General features: G+C 44.9%; 1 protein-coding gene and 1 long non-coding RNA gene across 7 annotated transcripts in view; one reads left to right on the plus strand and one right to left on the minus strand.

Moving 5' to 3' along the window:
• The window catches only part of LOC134216196 (dynein assembly factor with WD repeat domains 1), a 41767-nt gene that overhangs the window by 19011 nt on the left and 6769 nt on the right, over positions 1-15987 (minus strand). The window lies entirely within an intron of this gene.
• Positions 1440-15710, plus strand: LOC134216194 (uncharacterized). 2 transcript variants are annotated; one of them, XR_009980543.1, is made up of 3 exons: positions 1440-1596; positions 1691-1997; positions 15231-15710. It is a non-coding gene; the product is annotated as an uncharacterized LOC134216194 (long non-coding RNA). The 2 variants fall into 2 exon arrangements; XR_009980545.1 differs by lacking the exon at positions 15231-15710 and adding an exon at positions 2530-2646.

Raw genomic sequence — 15987 nt, forward strand, 5'->3', positions numbered from 1 at the left:
ATAAGTTTAATAAATCTAGGTAGTAGAATGCGAAAGAACGTATCACTTGAATATTCAGATTTTGTAAAATCACTTTTATTATTCGGAGATCTTGAGAGCTCTGAAATTTAAACGCCGAAGGTAATGCACTAGATGCACTAATGGACGATGTTGAACAACTGGATGATTATTTTTGCTTTTGATGAAAATGTAGAAAATTAATAGAATTCCTTGTGAATTTGATTTAGTTAATAAATACAATTGTTATGACAACAATGGAAATTATGTTTTCATTCATTTATTTAGTATTCATCTAAACAAATAACTCTAAATCAACAATTTGACGCCACAATACACGGTTCGAGGTCACATCTCTCCATCTCTGCGCCTCACGCTCACCAAGTTTTATTTTGTAGTATATTCATCCTTGCAGTATAAACAATAGAGACAAATCATCAACTTAGTTATAGTTATTAATAAATACAAGGTGGTCGACTTGCAGCAACTCCATCGTCGTGAAAGCGTCCTTCTCGTTCAACTGGGCTTCCTTCGTCTGCTTTTTCTTCTTCTTTCTTTGACTTCTTCTTCTTCTTCCTTTCCTTCTCAGTTCTTCACTATTCCCACACTTAACAAGGGAACTGGTAATGTTCGTGTGTCACTATGGCCTTTTGTAGCGTAAGCCAGTATTCCTTGCCCGGGGAGTGGTACTGAAATGCGCATGCACAATATCCACCAGGATCGGACAAGTGGGCTTACCCCGGAAAATGTCTTCCACTTCACATAATTTCTCCTACTTTGGTTAGGGCAAAGTGGACTTCACAAGAGACAAACTTTTAGTGCACTATTGTCTCTGAATTATTTGTGGTGTTTTTTTTTACCATGACCGTAGTCTTGATTTCTACTTGGTTTTTAACTTAGTTTTGGTTTTATTCACACTGTTTAATGTCCTTGTAGTTTTTAAGTTTTAAACAGTTTCTAGTTAGGTGATCTCTTACGTTTTAGCACCACTAACTTTCACGGAGCTAGGCGATTAGGTTTTATAACGTCCCAACAGCGGACACAATACCGTCACTCCTCCGGGCGAATAATTATACAAGGGGGCTTTCTTACACAGCAAAAAAATGTAATGTCCATCAACGTAAGTTGAGCAATGTACCAAAAATTCGATGTAAAGGCGAAATTCGAATGTATAATGACATGCATTTGTATGTAATTCTACGTCTCCTTCAAATTACACAGGCTTAGAACTATCAGTTACCATTTACGTTGCAAGTGCGTGATATTCGCACGTGAATGCGATGAATATTACACTCAATCATATGCAACCCATTAATTCAAAAATTGCTGTGCGAAATTACACAACTTTGATGTGATATTACAATCATTTACTACGCAATATTGTATATTGGCAACACTGACCTTTCTCTTTTCGGCATCGATTGTCATCAGGGCGCCATTTTTGTTTTTGGTGTTTGCTGCAGCCGCTGCGGCTTGATTTTTTTTAAATTAAAAACAGGATAGATATCCGTGTAAATTAATTATAAATAAAATAAACTGGGGCATGACCAGATAGTGAAAACTCCCTTGTGTACCATGGACAAACGGTACCCCGCAAGTGTAAGTATTACAATCATCCGGTCTGCAATATCGTGCGAAATGTATACGTCGGAGTTCCATTCAATTTCACTCCAGAAGAATTTTCACATTTCAGCGCAATCACGGAATTCCGGAACATCGATAGATGAGACGCCGCCCAGCCAGCAGTGGAATAAAATAAAATGGTCAATACTCGCATTGAGCAGCTTCATCGTTTGGAATTCCCGATATGATAATCCGATTTACAAAAAAGCCCATCAGATAAAAAACCGGATGTCGATCCGAGTTTTGACTAAACGATGGGAACAAATTTGCCAAGGACTCTCATAGGGATGGAACAAAAACAGGATAGTCGAAACGGAATAAAAACAACGAGCGGTTGTTTTGCAGCAGAAAGGAACGCTAAATGTAACGAAAAGTTGGTGAGTACTTACGGAAGCTGGTCTGGAAACAGTTTGTATGGTTGCTATACTCATTTCTTGATTTCGACCTTGGGCCCATCCACAAAGCACGTCACGCTCTTAGGGGGAGGGGGATTCCGAGCAGCGTGACGATCATATAAAAATTCTAGAGGTTTAATACCAAAAGTGTGGCGAAGGGGGTAGAGGGTCTAAAATCGCCAATTTATGCGCTACCGTCATGTTTGTCCCATGTTTGCTGGGATTTCCTATGTACATGGGACAGTTTTGCGTATAACGGCAGTGCGTGACGTACCTACTTTATGGATCTTCACCTATCTTATTTGTGGGTATTAAATAATCGTATATCAAGCTTTCAAGTGAGTTCTATTGATTAATCGATTTTCTGAGCCCTGTTCGAAAATATCTTTGAAATAACTATACTGCGGTTATACGCATAACTGTCCCATGTATATAGGGAATCCCAGAAAACATGGGATAAATATGCGTATGACGGCAGTATAGCACTTCCTAAAACTGGAACTCTTTTTTTCAGACGAGAAGGCGGTTCAACTCGATCAGCTAGTCCAGTCAAACTTATGCGAGATTCTCAAGCTTCAAGAACAATTTGTGGCTCGCTGTCAGACGATCGGTTACTGGAATTAGTTACTATCCAGTATTTTGCGCTCGATAATGGCGGCGTGAGTTCCTCTCAATTTGACATTCAAGAGGTAGAAAACATTGGAACTCATCTAGTATGCATTGCTTCAATGAAAATTCTTAGTATCAACAAACAAACGTCAACAATTTTCAGCAGATATTTTCAGGATAAAAAATCTAAAAAAGGCTGTTGTTAACTATTTCTGTTTTATTAGTATTAACCAGGTATTATTGTTTTATGTATTTTTAGGCAATTTATTGGGTTTAAACTGCACTTCAAGTTATTCATTGAATGAAGAATTATTAACGTCATGCCTTAGTTTTTTCGGTTCTACGCTCATGTAGTTTTCCTCTCAAACATGGACCAGCTGAAATTTTGGCGAGATGGTCTGCCACTTCTTTCGAATCCGAATATTTCAAGGTTCAACCAAAGAGAAGATTGTTAATGTTTGCCAAAATTGTTCAATCTATTTTACATTTTAAGAAGCTGGTTTATGTGAAACTTTAAGCCTCGCTGCTAGTGTTTTTAGAATTAGAATTCTTATAGCTCAAAGTCTAGTCCATGTTGATAAAATATAGAGACATTACAAATCTATGTGTTTGGTTTTATTACGTGTAGATGCAAAATCACACTAAGCCAAGATCTATTACCTAAGTACTTGATCCAAATATTGGTGTATTTTCGCCATACTGGAAAACCTGAACCAATATACAATATGCACAACACCACAAATCTGTGTATGCGGGTTATTTAAAACCAAACTGGGCTCATTCCAACAAATCCAACCCATCCCGAAACGTTTTATTGTATGGAAGGGTTCCAAAATTCGTAGACTCGTATAGCTCGTAACTTTCTGATAAATACCCTCTAATCGTCTAACGCATTTGTAGTTTGTCTTTAGCGAGGCAGCTATGAATGGTTCGGCCAAGATCTTTAATCAATCCATCCGTAACAAACATACTTAGAATATATTTAAAAAATCATTAAATCATTGAAAACTCAAATATTTCTAGATACCACTGAACTAGCCGCTACAGAAGGAGGTTGACTTTTATTTATTTACTTAAAACAAATTGATTCAAACAAGGCATACTTGATGAGTTCTAATGTTTTCTACCTCTTGAATGTCAAATTGGAAGGAACTCACGACGCCATTACCGAGCGCAAAATACTGGATAGATGTCCAAGCATTAGGAGCTGTAGATGTAGTTGTCGGCTAGTTTGGTGAGTTAATGATTATCTTAAGTATGTACAGTACATAATACATAGTATATACGTAATCTATCGGAGTATCATACTTCTGATAAGTCCTTGGGGGATTCTCAATTGAATCCTTCGGTGATATTCGAGGGAGCCCTTTGAGGGATTCTCAACGGAATTCTTTAATGATGTTCAATAGTCATTCGGGAATTTTCAAAGCAGTCCTTCGGAGATTCTTTTCTATCGCCATCGACGATCCTCAATGTAATGTAATAAAGATTCTCAAGGGAGTCATTCAGTAATATTCAATGAAGTCTTTCAGCGACTCCTAAAGAATCGTTCGGCTTTTATTAATGAAATCCTTCAGATTCCGATTCGGTATATGTTGGCGATGCTCAAATGAAATCCTTCGGTAAGACTCAATGGAGTTCCGGGCTAAGGTCAAAACTACGTTAGGTACCTAGAGTATCACAGAAGGTATTTTTTTAAATTCAATCGTTTTGTTGCTATTCTTGGATAATCTATGCAAGGTAATTTTATATTTGAGATTTTTAAGACCAAGCTGTTGGTTCCGGGCACCTAGTTGTTTGAAATAGTTTTCGGTATAGGGACCTAAAGTGGACACTTAAAAAAAATGGACATATTAGGGCCGTTCAGATTCATAAACACCTTGGGGGCCGTACACTAATTAGGTAAGCAATTTTTCTGGGTTTCTCAATACATTTTTTTTATTTATATGAAGCGTGAGAAATTTACAGACTCCCCCTCCCCCCCAAAATTTTATTTTATTTTATTTTCAGACTAAGGCCGGAGTGGCCTGTGCTGCACATAAAAGACTTCTCCATTCAGCTCGGTTCATGGCTGCACTTCGCCAACCACGCAGTCTGCGGAGGGTCCGCAAGTCGTCCTCCACCTGATCGATCTACCTTGCCCGCTGTGCACCTCGCCTTCTTGTTCCCGTCGGATCGTTGTCGAGAACCATTTTCACCGGATTACTGTCCGACATTCTGGCTACGTGCCCGGCCCACCGCAGCCTTCCGATTTTCGCGGTGTGAACGATGGATGGTTCTCCCAACAGCTGATGCAACTCGTGGTTCATTCGCCTCCTCCACGTACCGTCCGCCATCTGCAACCCACCATAGATGGTACGCAACACTTTCCTTTCGAAAACTCCCAGTGCGCGTTGGTCCTCCACGAGCATCGTCCAGGTCTCGTGTCCGTAGAGAACTACCGGTCTTATAAGCGTTTTGTAGATAGTCAGTTTGGTACGGCGGCGAACTCTATTCGATCGGAGCGTCTTGCGGAGTCCAAAGTACGTACGATTTCCAGCCACTATGCGTCTCCGAATTTCTCTGCTGGTATCGTTATCGGCGGTCACCAGTGAGCCCAAGTACACGAATTCTTCAACCACCTCGATTTCGTCACCACCGATACAAACTCGTGGTGGGTGGCTCACATTGACCCCTCTTGAGCCTCTTCCTATCATGTACTTCGTCTTCGACGTGTTGATGACTAGTCCAATCCGTTTAGCTTCGCTTTTTAGTCTGATGTAGGCTTCCTCCATCCTCTCAAAATTACGTGCCATGATATCAATGTCGTCGGCGAAACCAAATAACTGGACGGACTTCGTATTACTCCCTCCAAAGCGATGTTGAATAGCAGACACGAAAGACCATCACCTTGCCGTAACCCTCTACGGGTTTCGAAAGGACTCGAGAATGCCCCTGAAACTCGAACTACGCACATCACCCGATCCATCGTCGCCTTGATCAACCGTATCAGTTTATCCGGAAATCCGTTTTCGTGCATTAGCTGCCATAGCTGGTCCCGATCGATTGTATCATATGCGGCTTTGAAGTCGATAAATAGATGATGTGTGGGCACGTTGTATTCGCTGCATTTCTGCAATACCTGACGTATGGCGAACACCTGGTCTGTTGTAGAGCGTTCACCCATAAATCCCGCCTGGTACTGCCCCACGAACTCCTTTGCAATTGGTGTTAGTCGACGGCATAAAATTTGGGAGAGTACCTTGTAGGCGGCGTTCAGCAATGTGATTGCGCGGTAGTTGCTACAATCCAGCTTATCGCCCTTTTTGTAGATGGGACACACGACACCTTCCATCCACTCCTGCGGCAGAACCTCATCCTCTCCAACCCCCTCCCCCCATAAGTGCTTACGTAATTAGTGAACGACCCTCTTACATTCACTCAAAAAGTAAATTAAACTTATATCGTATACTTCCAAGTGTATTCGGTCACTTTTAAGTGGCCAACCTGGAGCAGGTTCCGGATGAGTAATGAGATTGAGCATATCCATGCATTGCGATAGCTAAAAAATCGTGATTTTCCACTAAGATGTGATTGCAGCACTTGATGTATACTTACAAGTGTGTCTGGTCACCTTCAGGTGGCCAAACTAGAATTGGTTCCGGTGGGAACTCAATGGGGACAGTAACAAGATTGAGCGTATGTATGCCATTCGAAAGTCGCATACTTCCAAATGTGTTTGGTCACCTTCAGGTGGCCAACCTGTAGCAGGTTCTGAAAGGAACCCAAAGAGGGCAATTTTGCAATATTGTCTATCCGGAATAAATTTATAACGCTTTTTATACCGAAGTTGGATTTTTCTCCAGATACAGGCAAATTTCCCAACTTCGGAAGTAGTGCGCTGGATTCGCCTAAAGATGCGCTAAACAACGCATCAATTAGTTTGACAAATACAACTTCGGAAGAAAATTCGGTTCGGAAGTCCCGACTTCCGAATTCTAACTTGGTGCTACGCCGACAATAACAATAATTCTTTGAAGCGAATGAAACTCATGCCGCATATACTTTGATGAAAGTTCGGTCATCTGGTAAAACTGTACGCCGATTGAAATTTTATCGGCGATGGCGAGTTAGTTAATGGAATCGCTTTTTTAGCGATCGGCAATCTGGGTCCGCGTGAACATGTTTGATGCATAAAAAGTTCTCTGAGTTTGATGTGTAAAAAGTTTTCCGGTAGCTCCTTCAGCCTTCAGGAACATATTAAAAAAAATTTCCAATAGTTCTCCTGGAACTTCCTCTGAATGTTCCTCGAAAAATTCTTCTGGAAGTACTTCCAGAAATATCTACGGAAGTCCCTCCAAATATTCTTTTGGAAGTTCCTCCAGGAATTCCTTTGAAAGTCCCTTCAAGAATTCTTCCGATGTTTCATACAGATATTCCTCCGAAATTACCTTCAGAAAATCCTTCGGAAGATCCTCCAGAAAATTCGCCTAGAATTTCTTCAGAAATTCCTCCTGAAGTTCCTCCAGGAATTCCTCCTGAAGTTCCTCCAGGAATTCCTCCGGAAGTTCCTCCAGGAATTCCTCCGGAAGTTCCTCCAGGAATTCCTCCGGAAGTTCCTCCAGGAATTCCTCCGGAAGTTCCTCCAGGAATTCCTCCGCAAGTTCCTCCAGGAATTCCTTCGGAAGTTCCTCCAGGAATTCCTCCGGAAGTTCCTCCAGGAATTCCTCCGGAAGTTCCTCCAGGAATTCCTCCGGAAATTCCGCCAGGAATTCCTCCGGAAGTTCCTCCAGGAATTCCTCCACGAATTCCTCTGGAAGTTGCTCTTGGGATTCCTCCGGAAGTTGCTCCAGGAATTCCTCCGGAAGTTGCTCCAGGAATTCCACCGGAAGTTCCTCCAGGAATTCCTCCGGAAGTTGCTCCAGGAATTCCTCCGGAAGTTGCTCCAGGAATTCCTCCGGAAGATGCTCCAGGAATTCCTCCGGAAGTTCCTCCAGGAATTCCTTCGGAAGTTGCTCCAGGAATTCCTTCGGAAGTTGCTCCAGGAATTCCTTCGGAAATTGCTCCAGGAATTCCTTCGGAAGTTGCTCCAGGAATTCCTTCGGAAGTTGGAAGTCCCTCCAGGAATTCCTCCAGGAGTCTACAGGAATTCCTCCGGAAGTTCCTCCAGGAATTCCTCCGGAAAATCCTCCAGGATATCCTTCCGAAGGAGTTCCATCAGGAACTTTCGAAGAAGTTCCATCAGGAACTTCCGAAGGAATTCCATCAGAAACATCCAGGAATTCCTCCGGAAGTTCCTTCAGGAATTCCTCCGGAAGTTGCTCCAGGAATTCCTCCGGAAGTTCCTCCAGGAATTCCTCCGGAAGTTCCTCCAGGAATTCCTCCGGAAGTTCCTCCAGGAATTCCTCCGGAAGTTCCTCCAGGAATTCCTCCGGAAGTTCCTCCAGGAATTCCTCCGGAAGTTCCTCCAGGAATTCCTCCGGAAGTTTCTCCAGGAATTCCTCCGGAACTTCCGGAGGAGTTCCTGAAGGAATTTCTGGAGGAATTCCTGGAGGAACTTCCGGAGGAATTCCTGGAGGAAGTTCCTCCAGGAATTCCTCCGGAAGTTCCTCCAGGAATTCCTCCGGAAGTTCCTCCAGGAATTCCTCCGGAAGTTGCTCCAGGAATTCTTCCGGAAGTTGCTCCAGGAATTCCTCCGGAAGTTGCTCCAGGAATTTCTCCGGAAGTTGCTCCAGGAATTCCTCCGGAAGTTCCTCCTGGAATTCCTCCGGAAGATGCTCCAGGAATTCCTCCGGAAGTTCCTCCAGGAATTCTTCCGGAAGTTGCTCCAGGAATTCCTCCGGAAGTTGCTCCAGGAATTCCTCCGGAAGTTGCTTCAGGAATTCCTCCGGAAGTTCCTCCAGGAATTCCTCTGGAAGTTGCTCCAGGAATTCCTCCGGAAGTTGCTCCAGGAATTTCTCCGGGAGTTGCTCCAGGAATTCTCCGGAAGTTGCTCCAGGAATTCCTCCGGAAGTTGCTCCAGGAATTCCTGGAGCAGCTTTCGGAGTAATTCCTGAAGCAACTTCCGATGGAATTCCTGGAGGATTTTCTGAAGAAATTCCTGGAGGATTTTTCGGAGGAATTCCTGGAGGATTTTCCGGAGGAATTCCTGGAGGAACTTTCGGAGGAGTTCCTGTAGACTTCTGGAGGAATTCCTGGAGGGAATTCTTGGAGGAATTTCTGGAGGAATTCCTGAAGCAACTTCCGAAAGAATTCCTGGAGCAACTTCCGGAAGAATTCCTGGAGCAACTTCCGAAGGAATTCCTGGAGCAACTTCCGAAGGAATTCCTGGAGCAACTTCCGAAGGAATTCCTGGAGGAACTTCCAGAGGAATTCCTGGAGCATCTTCCGGAGGAATTCCTGGAGCAACTTCCGGAGGAATTCCTGGAGCAACTTCCGGAGGAATTCCTGGTGCAACTTCCGGAGGAATTCCTGGAGGAACTTCCGGTGGAATTCCTGGAGCAACTTCCGGAGGAATCCCAGGAGCAACTTCCAGAGGAATTCCTGGAGGAACTTCCGGAGGAATTCCTGGAGGAACTTCCGGAGGAATTCCAGGAGGAATTTCCGGAGGAATTCCTGGAGGAACTTCCGGAGGAATTCCTGGAGGAACTTCCGGAGGAATTCCTGGAAGAACTTCCGGAGGAATTCCTGGAGGAACTTCCGGAGGAATTCCTGGAGGAACTTCCGGAGGAATTCCTGGAAGAACTTCCGGAGGAATTCCTGGAAGAACTTCCGAGGAATTCCTTGAGGAACATCCGGAGGAATTCCCGGAGGAACTTCCGGAGGAATTCCTTGAGGAACTTCCGGAGGAATTCCTTGAGGAACTTCCGGAGGAATTCCTTGAGGAACTTCCGGAGGAATTCCTGGAGGAACTTCCGGAGAAATTCCTGGAGGAACTTCCGGAGGAATTCCTGGAGGAACTTCCAGAGGAATTCCTAGAGGAACTTCCAGAGGAATTCCTAAAGGAACTTCCGGGGGAATTTCTGGAGGAACTTCCGGAGGAATTCCTGGAGGAACTTCCGGACGAATTCCTGGAGGAACTTCCGGACGAATTCCTGGAGGAACTTCCGGACGAATTCCTGGAGGAACTTCCGGACGAATTCCTGGAGGAATTCCTGGAGCAACTTCCGGAGGAATTCCTGAAGGAACTTCCGGAGGAATTCCTGGATGTTTCTGATGGAATTCCTTCGGAAGTTCCTGATGGAACTTCTTCGAAAGTTCCTGATGGAACTCCTTCGGAAGGAAATCCTGGAGGATTTTCTGGAGGAATTCCTGGAGGGATTTCTGGAGGAATTCCTGGAGCAACTTCCGAAGGAATTCCTGGAGCAACTTCCGAAGGAATTCCTGGAGCAATTTCCGAAGGAATTCCTGGAGCAACTTCCGAAGGAATTCCTGGAGCAACTTCCGAAGGAATTCCTGGAGGAACTTCCAGAGGAATTCGTGGAGCATCTGCCGGAGGAATTCCTGGAGCAACTTCCGGAGGAATTCCTGGAACAAATTCCAGAGGAATTGCTGGAGCAAATTCCGGAGGAATTCCTTGAGCAACTTCCGGAGGAATTCTTAGAGGAACTTCCGGAGGAATTCCTGGAGCAACTTCCGGAGGAATTCCTGGAGCAACTTCCGGAGGAATCGCAGGAGCAACTTCCGGAGGAATTCCTGGAGGAACTTCTGGAGGAATTCCTGGAGGAACTTCCGGAGGAATTCCTGGAGGAATTCCTGGAGGAACTTCCGGAGGAATTCCTAGAGGAACTTCCGGGGGAATTTCTGGAGGAACTTCCGGAGGAATTCCTGGAGGAACTTCCGGAGGAATTCCTGGAGCAACTTCCGGAGGAATTCCTGAAGGAACTTCCGGAGGAATTCCTGAAGGAACTTCCGGAGGAATTCCTGGATGTTTCTGATGGAATTCCTTCGGAAGTTCCTGATGGAACTTCTTCGAAAGTTCCTGATGGACCTCCTTCGGAAAGATATCCTGGAGGATTTTCCGGAGGAATTCCTGGAGGAACTTCCGGAGGAATTCCTGTAGACTTCTAGAGGAATTCCTGGAGGGACTTCCAACTTCCGAAGGAATTCCTGGAGCAACTTCCGAAGGAATTCCTGGAGCAATTTCCGAAGGAATTCCTGGAGCAACTTCCGGAGGAATTCCTGGAGCAACTTCCGAAGGAATTCCTGGAGGAACTTCCAGAGGAATTCCTGGAGCATCTTCCGGAGGAATTCCTGGAGCAACTTCCGGAGGAATTCCTGGAGCAACTTCCGGAGGAATTCCTGGAGCAACTTCCGGAGGAATTCCTGGAGCAACTTCCGGAGGAATTCCTGGAGGAACTTCCAGAGGAATTCCTGGAGCATCTTCCGGAGGAATTCCTGGAGCAACTTCCGAAGGAATTCCTGGAGCAACTTCCGAAGGAATTCCTGGAGGAACTTCCAGAGGAATTCCTGGAGCATCTTCCGGAGGAATTCCTGGAGCAACTTCCGGAGGAATTCCTGGAGCAACTTCCGGAGGAATTCCTGGAGCAACTTCCGGAGGAATTCCTGGAGGAACTTCCGGAGGAATTCCTGGAGCAACTTCCGGAGGAATTCCTGGAGGAACTTCCGGAGGAATTCCTGGAGCAACTTCCGGAGGAATCCCAGGAGCAACTTCCAGAGGAATTCCTGGAGGAACTTCCGGAGGAATTCCTGGAGGAACTTCCGGAGGAATTCCTGGAGGAACTTCCGGAGGAATTCCTGGAGCAACTTCCGGAGGAATTCCTGGAGCAACTTCCGGAGGAATTCCTGAAGGAACTTCCGGAGGAATTCCTGGATGTTTCTGATGGAATTCCTTCGGAAGTTCCTGATGGAACTTCTTCGAAAGTTCCTGATGGAACTCCTTCGGAAGGAAATCCTGGAGGATTTTCCGGAGGAATTCCTGGAGGGATTTCTGGAGGAATTCCTGGAGCAACTTCCGAAGGAATTCCTGGAGCAACTTCCGAAGGAATTCCTGGAGCAATTTCCGAAGGAATTCCTGGAGCAACTTCCGGAGGAATTCCTGGAGCAACTTCCGGAGGAATTCCTGGAGCAACTTCCAGAGGAATTCCTGGAGCAACTTCCAAAGGAATTCCTGGAGCAACTTCCGAAGGAATTCCTGGAGCAATTTCCGAAGGAATTCCTGGAGCAACTTCCGAAGGAATTCCTGGAGCAACTTCCGAAGGAATTCCTGGAGGAACTTCCGGAGGAATTCCTGGAGCAACTTCCGGAGGAATCCCAGGAGCAACTTCCAGAGGAATTCCTGGAGGAACTTCCGGAGGAATTCCTGGAGCAACTTCCGGAGGAATTCCTGGAGGAACTTCCGGAGGAATTCCTAGAGGAACTTTCGGAGGAATTCCTGGAGGAACTTCCGTAAGAATTCCTGAAGGAACTTCTGGAGGAATTCCTGAAGGAACTTCCGGAGGAATTCCTGGAGGAACTTCCGGAGGAATTCCTGGAAGAACTTCCGGAGGAATTCCTGGAAGAACTTCCGGAGGAATTCCTGGAAGAACTTCCGGAAGAATTCCTGGAGGAACTTCCGGAGGAATTCCTGGAGGAACTTCCGGAGGAATTCCTGGAGGAACTTCCGGAGGAATTCCTGGAGGAACTTCCGGAGGAATTCCTGGAGGAACTTCCGGAGGAATTCCTGGAGGAACTTCCGGAGGAATTCCTGGAGGAACTTCCGGAGGAATTCCTGGAGGAACTTCCGGAGGAATTCCTGGAGGAACTTCCGGAGGAATTCCTGGAGGAACTTCCGGAGGAATTCCTGGAGGAACTTCCGGAGGAATTCCTGGAGGAACTTCCGGAGGAATTCCTGGAGGAACTTCCGGAGGAATTCCTGGAGGAACTTCCGGAGGAATTCCTGGAGGAACTTCCGGAGGAATTCCTGGAGGAACTTCCGGAGGAATTCCTGGAGGAACTTCCGAGGGAATTCCTGGAGGAACTTCCGAGGGAATTCCTGGAGGAACTTCCGGAGGAATTCCTGGAGGAACTTCCGGAGGAATTCCTGGAGGAACTTCCGGACGAATTCATGGAGGGACTTCCGGACGAATTCCTGGAGGAACTTCCGGACGAATTCCTGGAGGAATTCCTGGAGCAACTTCCGGAGGTATTCTTGGAGCATCTTCCGGAGGAATTCCTGGAGGAACTTCCGGGGGAATTCCTGGAGGAACTTCCGGAGGAATTCCTGGAGGAACTTCCGGACGAATTCCTGGAGGAACTTCCGGACGAATTCCTGGAGGAACTTCCGGACGAATTCCTGGAGGAATTCCTGGAGCAACTTCCGGAGGAATTCCTGGAGCAACTTCCGGAGGAATTCCTGGAGCAACTTCCGGAGGAATTCCTGGAGCAACTTCCGGAGGAATTCCTGGAGCAACTTCCGGAGGAATTCCTGGATGTTTCTGATGGAATTCCTTCGGAAGCTCCTGATGGAACTTCTTCGAAAGTTCCTGATGGAACTCCTTCGGAAGCTCCTGATGGAACTTCTTCGGAAGTACCTGATGGAACTCCTTCGGAAGTTCCTAATGGAATTCCTTTGGTAGCTCCTCTTGGAAATCATCTGGAAGTTCCTCCAGGAATTCTTTCGAAGACCTTCAGGAATTCTTGCAGTAGTTTCTCTAGGAATTCCTCTGAAGAACTTCCAGGAGTTTGTCCGGAAGTTCCTCTAGAAATTTCTAAAGAAATTCCCTCGGAAGTCACATAAAGAATTTCTTCAGAAGTTCCTCCAGAGGTTCCGCCATGAATCCCTCCGGCCGCTCCTTAATAAATTCCTGAAATAGTTACTCCATTTTGTCCTCCGGAACTTCTGGAGGAATATATGAAGGAATTCCTGGAGCAGCTTCTGGAGGAATTCTTAGTGAACTTTCGGAGGAATTCCTGAAGAAACTTACGGGGGAATTCCTGGAGGATCTTTCAGAGGAATTTCTAGAGAAACTTCCGGAGAAATTCCTAAAGAGCCTTCTGGAGAAATTTCTAGATGACCTTCCGGAAGAATTCCTAGAGAAACTTCCGGAGGAATTTCTAGAGAAACTTTCGGAGCAATTCCTGAAGGAACTACTTAAGGAATTCCTGGAGGAACTTCCGGAGGAATTGCTAGAGGAACTTCCGGACAAATTCATTGAGGAACTTCCGGAGGAATTTCTGGAGTAACTTTCAGAGGAACTCCTGGAGGAACTTCAGAAGGAATTCTTGAAAGAACTTCCGAAGAATTTCCCGAAGGAACTACTTAAGGATTTGCTGTAGGAACTTCCAGAGAAATTCCTGGAGGAACTTCCGGGGTAATTCCTGCAGAAACTTCCGCAGAATTCTTGAAGGAACTTCCGGAGGAATTCCTGGAGAAACTTCGGAGGAACTTCCAGAGGAATTCCTAGAAGAACCTCTGGAGGAATTCCTAGAGAAACTTCCGGAGGAATTCTTCAAGGCGGAACTGTCGGAGGAATTGCTGGAAGAACTTCCTGAGGAATTCTTGGAAGTAGTTCTGGAGGAATTTCTAGAAAAACTTGTAGAGAAACTCCTAGAAGAACCTCCGAAGGAACTCCTGAAAATTCTTGGAGGAACTTCCAGAGGAACTTTCAGAGCAATCCCTGGAGGAACTTCCAGAGAAATTCCTAGAGAAATTTCCGGAGGAATTTCTAGAGGAACTTCCGGAGGAATTCCCGAAGGAACTACTTAAGGAATTCCTGGAGTAACTTCCGGAGGAATTCCTGGAGCAACTTCCGGAGGATTTCCTGGAGTAACTTTCGGAGGAATTCCTGGACCAACTTCCGAAGGAATTTGTGGAGGAATTTATTGAGGAACTTCCGGAGGAATTTCTGATGGAACTTCCAGAGGAATTCCTGGAGGAACTTTGAGGAATTCAAGGAGAAACTTCCGGAGTTTTTTCTGGAGGAACTTCCGGAGGGATTCCTGGAGGAACTTCCGTAGGAATTCATGAGGAACTTCCAGAGGATTTCCTGAAGGATTTTCCAGAAGAATTCTTGAAGGAACTTTCAAAAAAAATCCTGGAGGAACTTAAGGAGGAATTCCCAGAGGAACTTCCGGAGGAATTCCTGGAGGATCTTCGGTTCTGAATCCCAGGAGCCTTACATCTGGAAATCCATGAGGATTCTATTTGAAATCTCAGAATTCGGAATTCTATTATGATTCCATTTAGAGTCCCAGGAACCTTCCATTTAAAATCCTTCAAAAAATATAATTTGGAATCCCAAATTGATTCCATTTAGAACCCCAGGAGTTTCAATTGAAACCCATGAAGATTTTATTTAAAAAATCCAGAAATCCAGGAATCTCAGAAAGTGAAAAAGGAATCCCAGGAGCCTTCCATTTGAAATTTCAGAAGTATTTTATTTGGAATCTCAGAAGACTTAGAATCCCAGGAAAAATCCATTTCAAATCCTAGATTTATCCATCTAGCATTCTAGAAGGTTTCCTGTTAGAATCCGCGGAACCTTCCATTTGGAATCCCATGATGTTCCGGTTAGCAATCCCAGGAGTTTTTTTTTCATTATTTGCATAATTCTGCCAAACCAGATAAAAACTATAAAATGATCGCCGTTACTGATTTCTGCTACATTTCTCATTCATTTTTTTCAGCGGTTTCGAAGCTCCTCCGAATGCTGAAGCCTTCCGTGCCACTCTGTTTAACATCACTCCAGCGAAGGTAATCCGGAAGTGAGCCATGCAGGGAAATTGCCCAATATCAACTCGCCCAATCTGCGGAAAGTTCTGCCGTATACCACGAACCACAAGGATGATACAGCACCTGCTGACGATGACGAAAACGTGGAGGAACTTACCAACCCCAGCTTATGAGACACGGCTTTTTTAAAACTGAACAAAATGAATCAGTTCACCGGTTCAAGATGTATCGCCATTGCAGGAGATCCGACCTTTGAAGGCGACGGGATACAGGGCAAACGCCTTCATGACAGATCAGCATATAGTGAGAAAATGATTAAATTTATTATGCCGACATGATGTATTAAATATACAAATCCTTTTAAAAAACTAGGCTTACAACTTATTGAAGTAAGAAAACAAGAAACAACTCAATGAAACAAATGTCATGTACATCGCACTTTTTTACGTAGCTTTATTTCACATCGCTTCCATTACGTCGAAAAAAAATTACATCGAGAAATAATCACATCGCTTCTGTTTATTACACAGCAGGCTGTCGAGTACATCGCGCAGTGTAATATTCACCAAGCGATGGAATCGACGGGTTGCATCGATTTCGATGTAATATTCAACAACTTTTTTTGCTGTGTAGTCAGTTGAGCATTTTTATATCCTTCTCCTCATGACTTTGCATATTTTCTTAAGATGGTGGATGACGAGGATGACGATG

The sequence above is a fragment of the Armigeres subalbatus genome, chromosome 2 (genome assembly GCF_024139115.2).
Source record: "Armigeres subalbatus isolate Guangzhou_Male chromosome 2, GZ_Asu_2, whole genome shotgun sequence".
Lineage (NCBI taxonomy): Eukaryota > Metazoa > Arthropoda > Insecta > Diptera > Culicidae > Armigeres > Armigeres subalbatus.